The 12,054-nt window shown below is 37.6% G+C and overlaps 1 protein-coding gene across 10 annotated transcripts in view; it reads right to left on the bottom strand.

Annotated features, from left to right (window-relative positions):
• The window catches only part of MYO3A (myosin IIIA), a 246,280-nt gene extending 234,466 nt beyond the window's left edge, over positions 1-11,814 (bottom strand). For 3 of the 10 annotated variants that reach the window (XM_045061025.1, XM_045061026.1, XR_006600363.1), the window contains exon 1: positions 11,581-11,811. The gene's annotated coding sequence lies outside the window, so the exon portion shown is untranslated. Of the gene's footprint in view, positions 1-11,580 lie in introns of all 10 variants that reach the window. The other 7 variants (XM_045061031.1, XR_006600364.1, XM_045061029.1 and 4 more) reach the window with 5 other exon arrangements.
• Positions 11,815-12,054: the final 240 nt, after the last annotated feature.

The raw sequence follows: 12,054 nt of genomic DNA, 5'->3' as shown, positions 1-12,054 counted from the left end.
ATGATGTCCCCTTGGGCTGTGTCTTCCCTCTGCCTGGAATGCTCTTTCTCCAGATATCCACATTGCCTACTCCATCACTTCCTTTAATTCTTGCATCAGCCATCACTTTCTCAATAAGCCCTACTCTAACCATCCTGTTTAAAATGCCAACCTGCCTTCCTCCACTCCATCCTAACTCCAAATTCCTGGTCCCACCTTCTCTGCTCTATTCTCATAACACTTGTTACTTCCTTTCACACTATATCGTTTCCTATTTAGTATGTTTTATTTATTGCTTTTCTATACTCCTAGAATATAAGCCCATGAGCACTGAAATTTTATCCAAGTTGTTTACTGATATATCCCAAAGACTCTAAAACCATGACTAGCACAAAGGATGTACTCTATAAGGATTTGTTGAACACTGATTGAAATGAATAGAACACAGTAACTAGAAAAATTTCAGATGATTTTACCAATGAATTCTATCAAATATTTAAGAAAGAAACAAAGAAATAAAGTCATCCTGTGCATTTTTTTTTCAGAGAACAGATATAGAGTACCTACAAAGAGATACAAATTATGTTAAAAAAAAAAAAAGAACCAAACAGAAATTCTGGATATAAAAAATAACTGAATTGAAAAATTCCCTAGAGGGGTTTAATAGCAGACTTGAACAGGCAGCAGAAAATCAGCCAATGAAATAAAAACAAGTCATTTGAAATTATCAAGTCTGAAAAACAAAAAGAAAAAAGAATGAAGAAAAATGAACAGGGGTGCCTGGATGACTCTGTTGAGTATCCAACTCTTGACTTTGGCTCAGGTCATGATTTGACAGTCATAAGTTTGAGCCCCACGTTGAGCTCTGTGCCAAGTGTGGAACTTGGTTAAAATTCTCACTCTCTCTTCCTCTGAACCTCCTCTCTAAAAGAATACTACTACTACTACTACTAATAATAATAACAACAACAACAACAATAAGGGGAAAAAAAAGAAAAATGAACAGAGCCTAAGGGACTTATGAGATACCATCAAGAGGACCAATAAAAGTATTATGAGTTCTAGAAGAAGAAGAAAGAGAATGAGGCAAAAGATTATTTGAAGAAATAATGGCTGAAAACATCATAAATTTAAGGAAAGGAGAGACACACAAATCCACGTAGAAGGGTCTACAAACCCAATAGGCCCAACAAATTGCACGGATAAATCCAAAGAAACCCACACTGAGACATTATAATGAAGGACTCAAAAGACAAAGACAAGGAATCATGAAAACAGTAAGAGAAAAGCAACTCATCAATTACAAAGGATCCTCAATAAGATTTCCCACCAGAAACCTTGTAAGTCAGAGGCAGTAGGATGATATAGTTAATGTGTTGAAAGAAAAACCTGTCAACTGAGAATTTTATATCCAGCAAAACTGCCCTTCAAAAAATGAAGGAGAAATTTACACTTCCCCAAATAAACAAAAGCTGAGGGAGTTCATTACCACTAGATCTGTCCTACAAAATCTGCTAAAAGGAGTCCTTCAGGTTGAAATGAAGGATACTGTAATGACAAAAGGATCAACTCACCAAGAAGATATAACAATTATAAATACATATGCACAAAACATCAGAGCTCCAAAATATATGAAGCAAACATTGACATAATTGAAGGGAGAAATAAATAGCTCTACAATAATACCAGGAAACTTTAATACCCCACCTTCAGTAATGGATAAAACAATAGATACATACAGAATGCTTCATCTAACAACAGCAGAATACACTTTTTCTGAAGTGTATATGCAACATTCTTCAAGATAAACCATATGTTAGGCCACAAAATGAGTCTTAATAAAATTCAAAAGACTAAAAACATACAAAATATCTTTTTCAATAAGAACATAATGAGGGGTGCCTGGGTGGCTCAGTTGGTTAAGCATCTGACTTCAGCTCAGGTCATGATCTCACAGTTCATGAGTTCAAGCCCTGCGTTGGGCTCTGTGCTGACAGCTTGAAGCTTGGACCCTGCTTCGGATTCTGTGTCTCCTTCTGTCTCTCTGCCCCTCCTGCCCCTTTGTACTCTGTCTCTCTCTCAAAAATAATTAAACACTAAATTTTTTAAAAAGAACATAATGAAACTAGAAATCAACAGCAAAAGAAAAATTGGAAGATACGCATACATGTGGAAATTAAACAACACACTATCAAACAACAAATGAGTCTGACAAAAAAATCACAAGATATGGCAACGAGAAAGAACGAAATCCTGCCATTTGCGGTAATGTGGATGGAACTGGAGGGTATTATGCTAAGTGAAATAAGTCGGTCAAACAAAGACAGATATCATATGTTTTCACTCATATGTGGAACTTGAGAAACTTAACAGAAGACCATGGGGGAAGGAAAGGGAAAAAAAATAGTTACAAACAGAGAGGGAGGGAGGCAAACCATAAGAGACTCTTAAATACAGAAAACTGAGGGTTGATGGTGGGGTGGGGGAGAGGGGAAAATGGGTGATGGGCATTGAGGAGGGCACTTGTTGGGATGAGCACTGGGTATTGTATGTAAGCGATGAATCACGGGAATCTACCCCCAAAACCCAGAGCACATGGTACACACTGTATGTTAGCCAATTGGACAATAAATTATGTTAAAAAAATAAATCAAAAAATAAAAATAAAAAATAATATTTCACTCTAAAAACATCACAAGAAAAATTAGAAAATATCTTGAAGCAAATAAAAATACAACATAGCAAAACTTAAGGGATGAAGTGAAAGCAGAGGTAAGAGGTAAATTTATAGCTATAAAGCTTATGTTAAAAAAGAAGAAAAATCTCAAATCCTAGTTTTATACCCTAAAACTAGAATTAGAGAAAGAGGAGCAAATTAAAACCAAAAGTAATAAAAGAAAATTATAAGTACTGGAGTAGCAATAAACAAAATAGAAAACAGAAAACAATAGAGAAAATCAATAAAACCAAGAGTTTGTTCTTCAAAGAGATAAACAAAATTGACAAACCTTTATTCAGACTGACTTAGAAAAAAAGATGGAGAACACACAAATAACCAAAACTAGAAATGAAAGAGGAAGCATTACTACTGATTTCATTAAAATAGAAAGAATTAAACTAGGAACAATTATATGCCTACACAATGAATACACTAGATAAAATGGACAAATTCCTAGAAACACACAACCTACCAAGACTGAACCATGAAAAAATTAAAAATCTGAATAGGTCCATAACTAGTAAGGAAATTGAGTCAGTAACCAAAAACCTCTCAACAGCAACAAAAGAAGCCCAAGACCAGATAGCTTCACTGGTGAATTCTACCAAACATTAAAGAAAAATTAACACCTTAAACAAAAATTAACACCTTAAACTCTTAATAAGTACTAAGAATTCTTAAACTCTTCCAAAACATTTAAGAAGTGTGAATAGTGCCTAATTCATTCTATGAGGTTAGCATTACCCTGACACAAAAGCCAGACAAAGACACTATAAAAAAACTGCAGACCAATATCCCAATAAAGATTGATACAAAAATCTTCAAATAAAATACCACCACCCTGAATTCAACAACATATTCAAAGGGTCTCAATAGCATATGGAAAGGGTCATATACAATGACCAAGTGGGATTTATTCCTGGAATGCAAGAAAGGTTCAATATATAAAAATCAATCAACGTAATACATGGCATTAACAAAATGATGAATAAAAAAATGATCATTTAAATTGATGCAGAAATGCTTTAAGAAATTCAATACCTGTTCAAGACTTAAAAACAAAAACAAAAACCCTCCAACTAAGAATAGAAGGAAACTACCTGGACATAAGAAAGGACATACATGAAAAACCCACAGCTAACATCACACTTATTGGTGAAAGACTAAAAGCCTTTCCTCTAAGAACAGGAAGAGGCAAGGATGCCTACTTTTGTCATTTCTATTCAACATAGTACTGAAAGTTGTAGCCAGAGCAAGCAGTAAAAAAAAAAAAAAAAAAAAAAAAAAAAAAAAAGACATTCAAATTGGAGGGGAAGAATAAAACTATCTCTATTCACAGATGACTTGATTTTATACATAGAAAACCCTAAAGAAGCCACAAAACAGACTGTTAGAACTAATCAATGGATTCAGAAAAGTTGTGGGATGCACAATCAACATCAAAAATCAGTTTCATTTCTATATACTAACAATGAATCTGAGAAGGAAGTTAAGAAAACAATTCTATTTACAATAGCATTAAAAAGAATAAAATACTTAAGAATAAGTTTAACCAGGGAGGCAAGAGACCTGTACAGTGAAAACTACAAAACACTGCTGAAAGAAATTACACCAGACACAAAGAAATGTAAAGACATCCTGTGTTCATATGGGATGTTAATATCAAGTTCAAGACTTGTTAATATCAAGTTCAAGACTTCATATTAAGATACTAAGATGTCAGTACTACCCAAAACAATCTACAGCTGCATTACCTATCAAATCCCCAAAAGAAAACAATCCATCCTAAAATACATATGAAATCTAAAAGAACTTCAAATAATCCAAATAACCCTAAAAAGAAGGATAAAGTTGGAGGTTTCACACTTCCTGATTTCAAAATTTATTTCAAAGCTACAGTAATCAAAACAGTGTGATACTGGCATAAAGACAGACCAAAAGAATAAATTAGCCCAGAAATAAAACACATGTGGTCAAATGATTTTCAACAAGACTGCCAAGCCCATTCAATAGGGAAAGAAAAGTCTTTTCTACAAATAGTGTTGAGAAAACTGGATAACGATATGCCAAAAAATGAAGCTGAGTCCTTATGTTAAATCATACACAAAAATTAACCCAAAATGTATCAAAGATCTAAACATAAGAGCTAACACTCTAGAACTTAGAAGAAAATATAGGAGGAAAGCTTCATGACAATGGATTTGGCAATGATTTCTTGGATATGACACCAAAACACGGGCAACAGAAGAAACAGATAAATTGGATTTCATAAAAATTAAAAACTCTTGTATATCAAAGGACGCTATCAACAGAGTGGAAAGACAACCTGCAGACTAGGAGAAAATATTTGTAAGTCATGTATTTTATAAAAGGTTAACCAGAGTATACAAAGAACTCCTACAACACAACAACAAAATAATCCAATTTAAAATATGGGCAAAGGACTGGAATAGACATTTGTCCAAAAAAGATATACAAAAGGCAATGAGCAAATGAAGTGATGCTCATCACCACTAATCATCAGGAAAATGCAAATAAAAACCATAATGAGATAGTATGTCACACCCATTAGGATGGCTATTATGAAGAACACGGAAAACAAGTGTTGTTGAGGTTGGGAGCAATTGGAACTCTTGTGCATTGCTGGTGAGAATGTAAAATAGTGTGGCTGCTGTGGAAAATGCATAGTGGTTCCCCCGCAAAACACAGAATTACCAACAATTCTACTTCTGGGTATATATTCAAAGGAACTGAAAGCAGGTTCTCTAAAAGATACACGTACACCCATATTCAGAGCCGTGTTACAATACCTAAAAGGTGAGAGCAACCAACATGTCCGTCAATGGATGACATACATTAATAAAATGCTGCATATACATACAATAGAATATTATTCAGCCTTAGAAGGCAAGGAAATTTTGACACATGCTACAACATGGATTAGCCTAGAAGACATCATGCTTAGTGAAAAAAGGCAGCCACAAAAGGGCAAATATTACATGATTCCATTTATATATATAGTACCTAGAATAGTTATTCAAAGACAGAATTGTGGTTGCTAGGGGTTCAGGGGAAAGGGAATGCATGGAAATTATTGTTTAATGGGTAGTGTTTTAGTTTAGTAAGATAAAAAAGTGCTGGAGATAGATGGTGGTGATAATAGTACAATAAATAATGTAAATGTACTTAATGTCACTCAACTGCACATTTTAAAATGATTAAAAGTGTAAGTTGTATGTAAAGCACATTTTGCCACAATAAAATATTACTCAAGATGCAGTACAGGGAAATGAAGTGAAAAAAAAAAAAAACCCACAAAAGCCAATTGAAATCTATGGAAAGGAGAATGGAATGGTCCACTTGCTCTCAGATCCATGCATAACCTTCCATGCCCTGAGTCTGGAGAGCTGATATCTCAAAACTGTATTATCCACACTCTTTGTCCTATTGGCTTCTTTCTCTGCTAGATTCCATCCATGAGAGTCTCAGGCAAGAGACTGGATCATAGGTGGAAAAGAGATAACAGGATATTTCTCCTTTGCTTTCTTTGGATTTTATGGTGTCTCCATCAGTGGCTACGTCTCTCCATGGTCCCTGTTTCTGTAGGACAGAACTGCCATAGTTCTAAGATGTCCTCACCTTCTGGGTTCTGGTAAGACTATCCCCTTATTGCAACCCTACAGCCCAAGCAGCGATAAGTTTTTTTGCTATTGCTAAACACAGACTGACTCACTATCCCCTGGTTGGAATTCAGATACCCTAAAACATTTGTAACTAGTTCTTCATATGTCGGTCTGTTCAGGCTGCTATAACAAAAATACCATAAATTGGTGGCTTATAAACAACAAACATTTATTTCTCCCGGTTCTAGAGGCTGGGAAGTCCAAGATCATGGTGCTGGTAGATCCTATGTCTGGTAAGGGCCCACTGTCTAGACAACTGTCGATTTGCAGTAACCTCACATGGTGGGACAGATGAGCCAGCTCTCGGGGGTCTCCTTTACAAGGACACTACTCCCATTTGTGAGTCTCTTCCTTCATGACCTAATCACCTCCAAAGTCCTCACCTTCCTAACAACACCCTCACCATTGTGGTCAGGATCCCCACATAGGAATTCTGGGAGGATACAAACATTCAGACCATAGTATCATAAATTCTCTGTTGAACTATCCAGTATTAACCATTTTCCTGACTGATTCTAACACACATCCAATCCATTTGAAAAAGAAAGAATAGAAACAATGGATAAAAGGCAACAGGTAATGGCTGAGAGTTTTCCTAAAGAGGTGAAAGGTGTGAACACTCAAATTTAGGAAGCTCCAGTAGAATAGATAAGAAATTCACAGTTAGATACATATCAGAATAAAACCATGGAACACCAAAGACAAAGAGAAACTCTGAAAACCAATCAAATAGAAAAGATGCATTACATGTAGAAGCAAACAATCGGAATGACTGCTGATATTTCAATAGAAAACAGTAGTGTGATATATTCAAAAAATATATATATATTCAAATGAAAGAAAATAACTATTAATCTAAAAGAAACAAAAGTACCCATAAAAGTATCTTTCAATACCAAAGGCAATAAAAAGATATTTTCCATGAAAAACATTGGGGTTTAACAACAATGACCCCTGAGAAAAAGCATGTTTATAGGATACCTTTCAAGAATGATAATGATCCACAAGAAAAGTCTAAACCAGCACTGACTGTAAGACACAGTAATAGACAATAATGAATAATTAAAAGTGTAGTAATAGGATTTAAATGTTCCTAAATTCCTTACATGGTTAAAGAGATGGTCAGAAATAATAACTTTAGGCTTTTAGGATAAATATTAAACACTAGAACCTCAAAATACCATATATAAAGAGAATAGCAGATGGCTTTACTCAGAACCAAGCAATATGTTAATACCTTGATTCTTACTTTAAAAAATATTCATCATATATTTTGGCAGAGCATTTTTGGAGGATCCTTCCCTTTGTGCACCCACTTTTGCTAAGCTGTGCTTCCACTGCTTCAACTCCCATCATATAAAGTTTAAGTTAGATTCAAAAGGAGCTCCTGCCTATGAAGGAAGAGGCATACTGGATGGTCAACAGGTCAGCTATGTAGGTCGTTTATCTTCACCCAACAGCCAGAATGATTTTAAGTCAGAAACCAGATTGCATTATCTTTCTGCTAAAAATCCTTCAAAATCCACATTCTAACTATGTTCTCCAGACCCTGGATGATCTGGCTGTTTCTGACGCCCCTAAACTCACCCTAAGTTCTTCTTCGCCTCTTCCTGTGTCTTCACCCTCTACTGACTTCTGACAGGTCTGAGGACACTGTCAACTCTTTTCTGCTGCAGGTTCTCCTGTTGTCTTTGCCTAGCTGCTTCCTCAAACCTTCCACATGGCTGGTTTGACCTTCTCTCATACACAGACCATCAGGATCACATGCAGTTACTCTACCCACAAATAAACTACCCCTGCTTTGAATTTATTCTATAGATTATTCTCCTAGCATGATTCTGAAAGTAATAAAGCCTTCCTGGTTAAAAGAAGCCCACAGAAAAGTGAGTTTGCCATATAAAACGACCTCACACAGACAACAGGATGAATCACCAAACAGGTTTTAGGTATCGCCTTTCTCACAAAACTTTAAAACACACTCACAGAAATCTCTGGTCTAGCTTACTGCAGAATAGAAGAACTGGACACATACCCCTTTCAGCTTTCCAAAAACATAGGAAACGAAGTATGGTTTAAAACAGACCTTGTCTAGTTATATGTATGGTTTGTTTTGAATGAGCCATAATCAATGTTTTGTTCCCTTCATTTGCTTAAAGATGTTTTGTAGAGAGAGAAAACAAGGTCTACTTATGTACTTCCATACATGTATTCTTTCCACTACTCATTTTCTTAGTTGGTAATTATGGGGATAAAAGTACTTGCTTAGAATAAATGCTAGAACCAAAGGAAAGGCTTTCATTTCCTAGAAAACTTCTCCATATTTTAGAAGTGGCATTACTGGGGTGCCTGCGTGGCTCAGTCGGTTGAGCATCAGGCTCTTGATTTCGGCTCAAGTCATGATCCCAGGGTCGTGGGATCGAGCCCCACATCAGCATGGAGCCTACTTAAGATTCTTTCTCTCTCTCTCTCTCCCTCTGACCCTCTCCCCTACTTGCTCTCTCTCTCTCTCTCTCTCTCTGAAAAAAAAATGGCATTAGTGAGAACCCGAAACAACTTTAAGTCATCAGAACACTATTCTAAGCTTTAGTACAAATCCATAAGCTTCAATGTCCACAGCTATAAAATGGAATGATAATGCATGTCTGAACTAATTCTCAGAGTTGCTTAAGTGCCAAGTGAGTTTTATGAAGAAATGCTTCATAAATTGTAATACAGGATTACTCTCCTCCTTCAGGATGAAAGTTGGGTTAGAGTTTGGGCTACACAATTTACCCATTCGAATTAGTAAGGGATATTTTCTGAGTCAGAAATCACAACCTGAAATGTCTGCAGGGACAAAGGAGGTGAAATACATGAGTGCAGCTGGTCTGGAAGAAGTGAAAGCAGGGAGTGGAGGCCTTGTGGCAAAGTAGAGAGTGCACATGCCCCATTCAGAGTGGGCAACCACATCTGCTTTGAGCTGCTTACAGGTGCAAACTCCACCTTGCCGGGCACTATTGTTTTTCAGGAAAAGCTAGGACTCTGGGAATGTATGTAAAATTTACTAATTTTAAAATATTGGTAAATAGTTTCAAAGTATTCAGTCATTTTAAATTGATGAGCTGACCCAAATAAACATATCCAAAGACCACATTCAGCTTTTATGTTATCTCCTTATGACTTCCACATGAGTTTTTGTGGTTTTTGTCACAAAGAGATGGCCAATAGACATAAGTCTAACCACATGGTGTAATCATCCTCAGACCTCAGGAAAAATGGACAATAACAGAGGCTAGCATTTTTCTGTTTGCTATATGCCAGGTGCTCACTGTAGTTACAGTTTTATATGCAGTATGTCATTTAACACTCACAAAAAGCATTTCAGAAAGGCATTGCTGTAATCCACATTTTCAGAAAAGAGGACTCAGGGTTAGAAAGAGTTTTTAAAGTCATAATGCTGGTAAATGGTAGAGTCAAGAAAAAGACCAAGTCAAAGGCTGTGGTAGAAATTTGGTGTTCAAGGACAGATGACCTCAATTCAGAAGACTAATTTCCCCAATTTGAGGTTCTTAATTCCCTATGTGTCCCCAGTGTGGTAAGGGGTCTTCTGTGAATTATTTTGAAAGTCTAATGGAAAACTTCTATTTGCCCTGTAATGGATGACTGAGTTTGTTTCCCATTACCAAGGAAAGGGAGTTTGCTTTGTTAGGTACAATCTTTCAAATTACAGATCTAGGGAAGAGACTAATGAAGGGATCTTTGTCTATAAAAATGAAGAAGAAAGAAGAAAGAAGGAAGAAGAAGAAGGAAGAAAGGAGAAGGGAGAAGGAAGAAGGAAGGAAGGAAGGAAGGAAGGAAGGAAGGAAGGAAGGAAGAAGAGGAAAAGTTGGAACCGAATAGTTTAGAGCATGGACATTGCAGAAGTTATTAAAATGATACATTTTTACATCAAAACTTTATATAATCCCCATTCATATAAAGTAGATTTGTATTTACAAATATTTATTCATTCACCAAACAATTAGTAGCAACTCATGGACCTTCAAATACTTTGGATTTGACAGATAAAAGTTATTTTTCAAATATATGCACAAAAAAACGTAGGCTGTAAAGATACAGTTGAAAAACGATGTCCAAGCCAATGCTATCCCCTTTTGCCATGTGACCAAACTCTCCGCAAATAGATATGCCAAGCTGGTATTAAAGACCACCAAGCTGAATCTTTCACTTGGCATTTTTTTTCTCCTCACCAATAATAATCAAAAAGGACTAAGGCAAATGAGAGTCATTTTTCACATGCTAGACATCATACCAATAAATTCATAAAAAACAAGTTACCATTGAAATCTTACACATCTCTAAATTTTCCCACTTGAAAACAATGATCTTTTATAATGTAATAAAAATCAATATGGCATGAATAACATGGACCCTGATTTATTTGTCAAAACTTGGAACTCAGGCTCCAGCAAATCCAGAGAACTTGTCGACTTGATCACCTACCTTTAGAAAAGCCTGAAAGTAACGAATAATAAAGCTCAGGTAGGAGACACAAAGTGGCCAGGCTACAGCTGTGATCCTGGGCCTGTGACACACAACAATACAGTCATGGTGTTACAGGGATAAGCATCCAGGATCTGGGGAAAGTAATTAGACGTTGAACTTACAAACATTTGGGTGGAATGACAGGACTATAATTTTTCCCTCAGTTTTCGCATTTTTACAACTAACATGGAGCAATAAGGCACCTCCTTTCTTGTATTGACCTAAACCAAATATAAAGTCACTGGGTCGATGTGAATTCTAAAAGAAATTTAAGAGGCTTTAAGAGCACCTACAATCACCAAGAAAATAGCAGAAAAAAGGAAACCCATGAGGATTCTTTGGATTTTCAAAAATCTCTCTTTTTAAATTTTGGCACCATTACAAAGGCTATTTCAAGGCTTACATCCAATTACCATCCTAGTACTAATAAATTATCACTTAAATTTTTTTTTTTTTTTTTTTTGCTTTAAATTGTCTTAGGGAAATTTTAGCAAGGTGCAGATAGAAACTGGAGAACAGAACAGAGTTGTTAGTGAGCAAGTTGAAATGACATCATTTCTGGAAGGATTCCCCTATTTCTCAACAGCGATCACAACGCTCTGGTCTGCACTTTCTCTCTCCCTAGAAAACTTTTCCAGATGCGTGTAGAGTTGCAGGGACCCCAGCCCCACAGACCTGCTTCTAGAGAAGTCATCCCCGAGCAACAGCTCCCTGCGGCCGACCCAACGCGGCGCCGCCACAAGCTCTCCCCGGGGCCGCGGGGACGAGGCGCGACCTCCCCTCGGGCTCTCCCCCGCACGTTCTCCACACGCCCCCTCCGCGCTCCAGCTCAAATACTCCCGGCCGGCTCGGGGCGGGCACGGGCGCCGTGACCTCGCACTCTCCGCGCCCCGGGAGCGCCCCACTCGCCACTGGTGGCCGGGAAGCGGCACCGCCCCCGGCCCCGCCCCCAGCGCCGCGGGGGCCCCGCCCCCTCCCAGGGCTCCAAGCAGCACCCGCGCTGCCCCGACCGCTACCTGGGCCGGAAGCGGGCGCCTCCTTTCTCCCCTCCCCCGGGCGTGGGAACGTGCTTCGTCTTCACCGTGCGCCTGCCACCTGCGCCGCGGCTCCTCGCAGGGCAGTGTGCGGCGGAAGGGAGCTGCGGGGGGG

The sequence above is a fragment of the Felis catus genome, chromosome B4 (assembly GCF_018350175.1).
Source record: "Felis catus isolate Fca126 chromosome B4, F.catus_Fca126_mat1.0, whole genome shotgun sequence".
Lineage (NCBI taxonomy): Eukaryota > Metazoa > Chordata > Mammalia > Carnivora > Felidae > Felis > Felis catus.
Note: the sequence above shows the minus strand (reverse complement) of the source record. Positions and strands in the feature narration are given on the sequence as shown.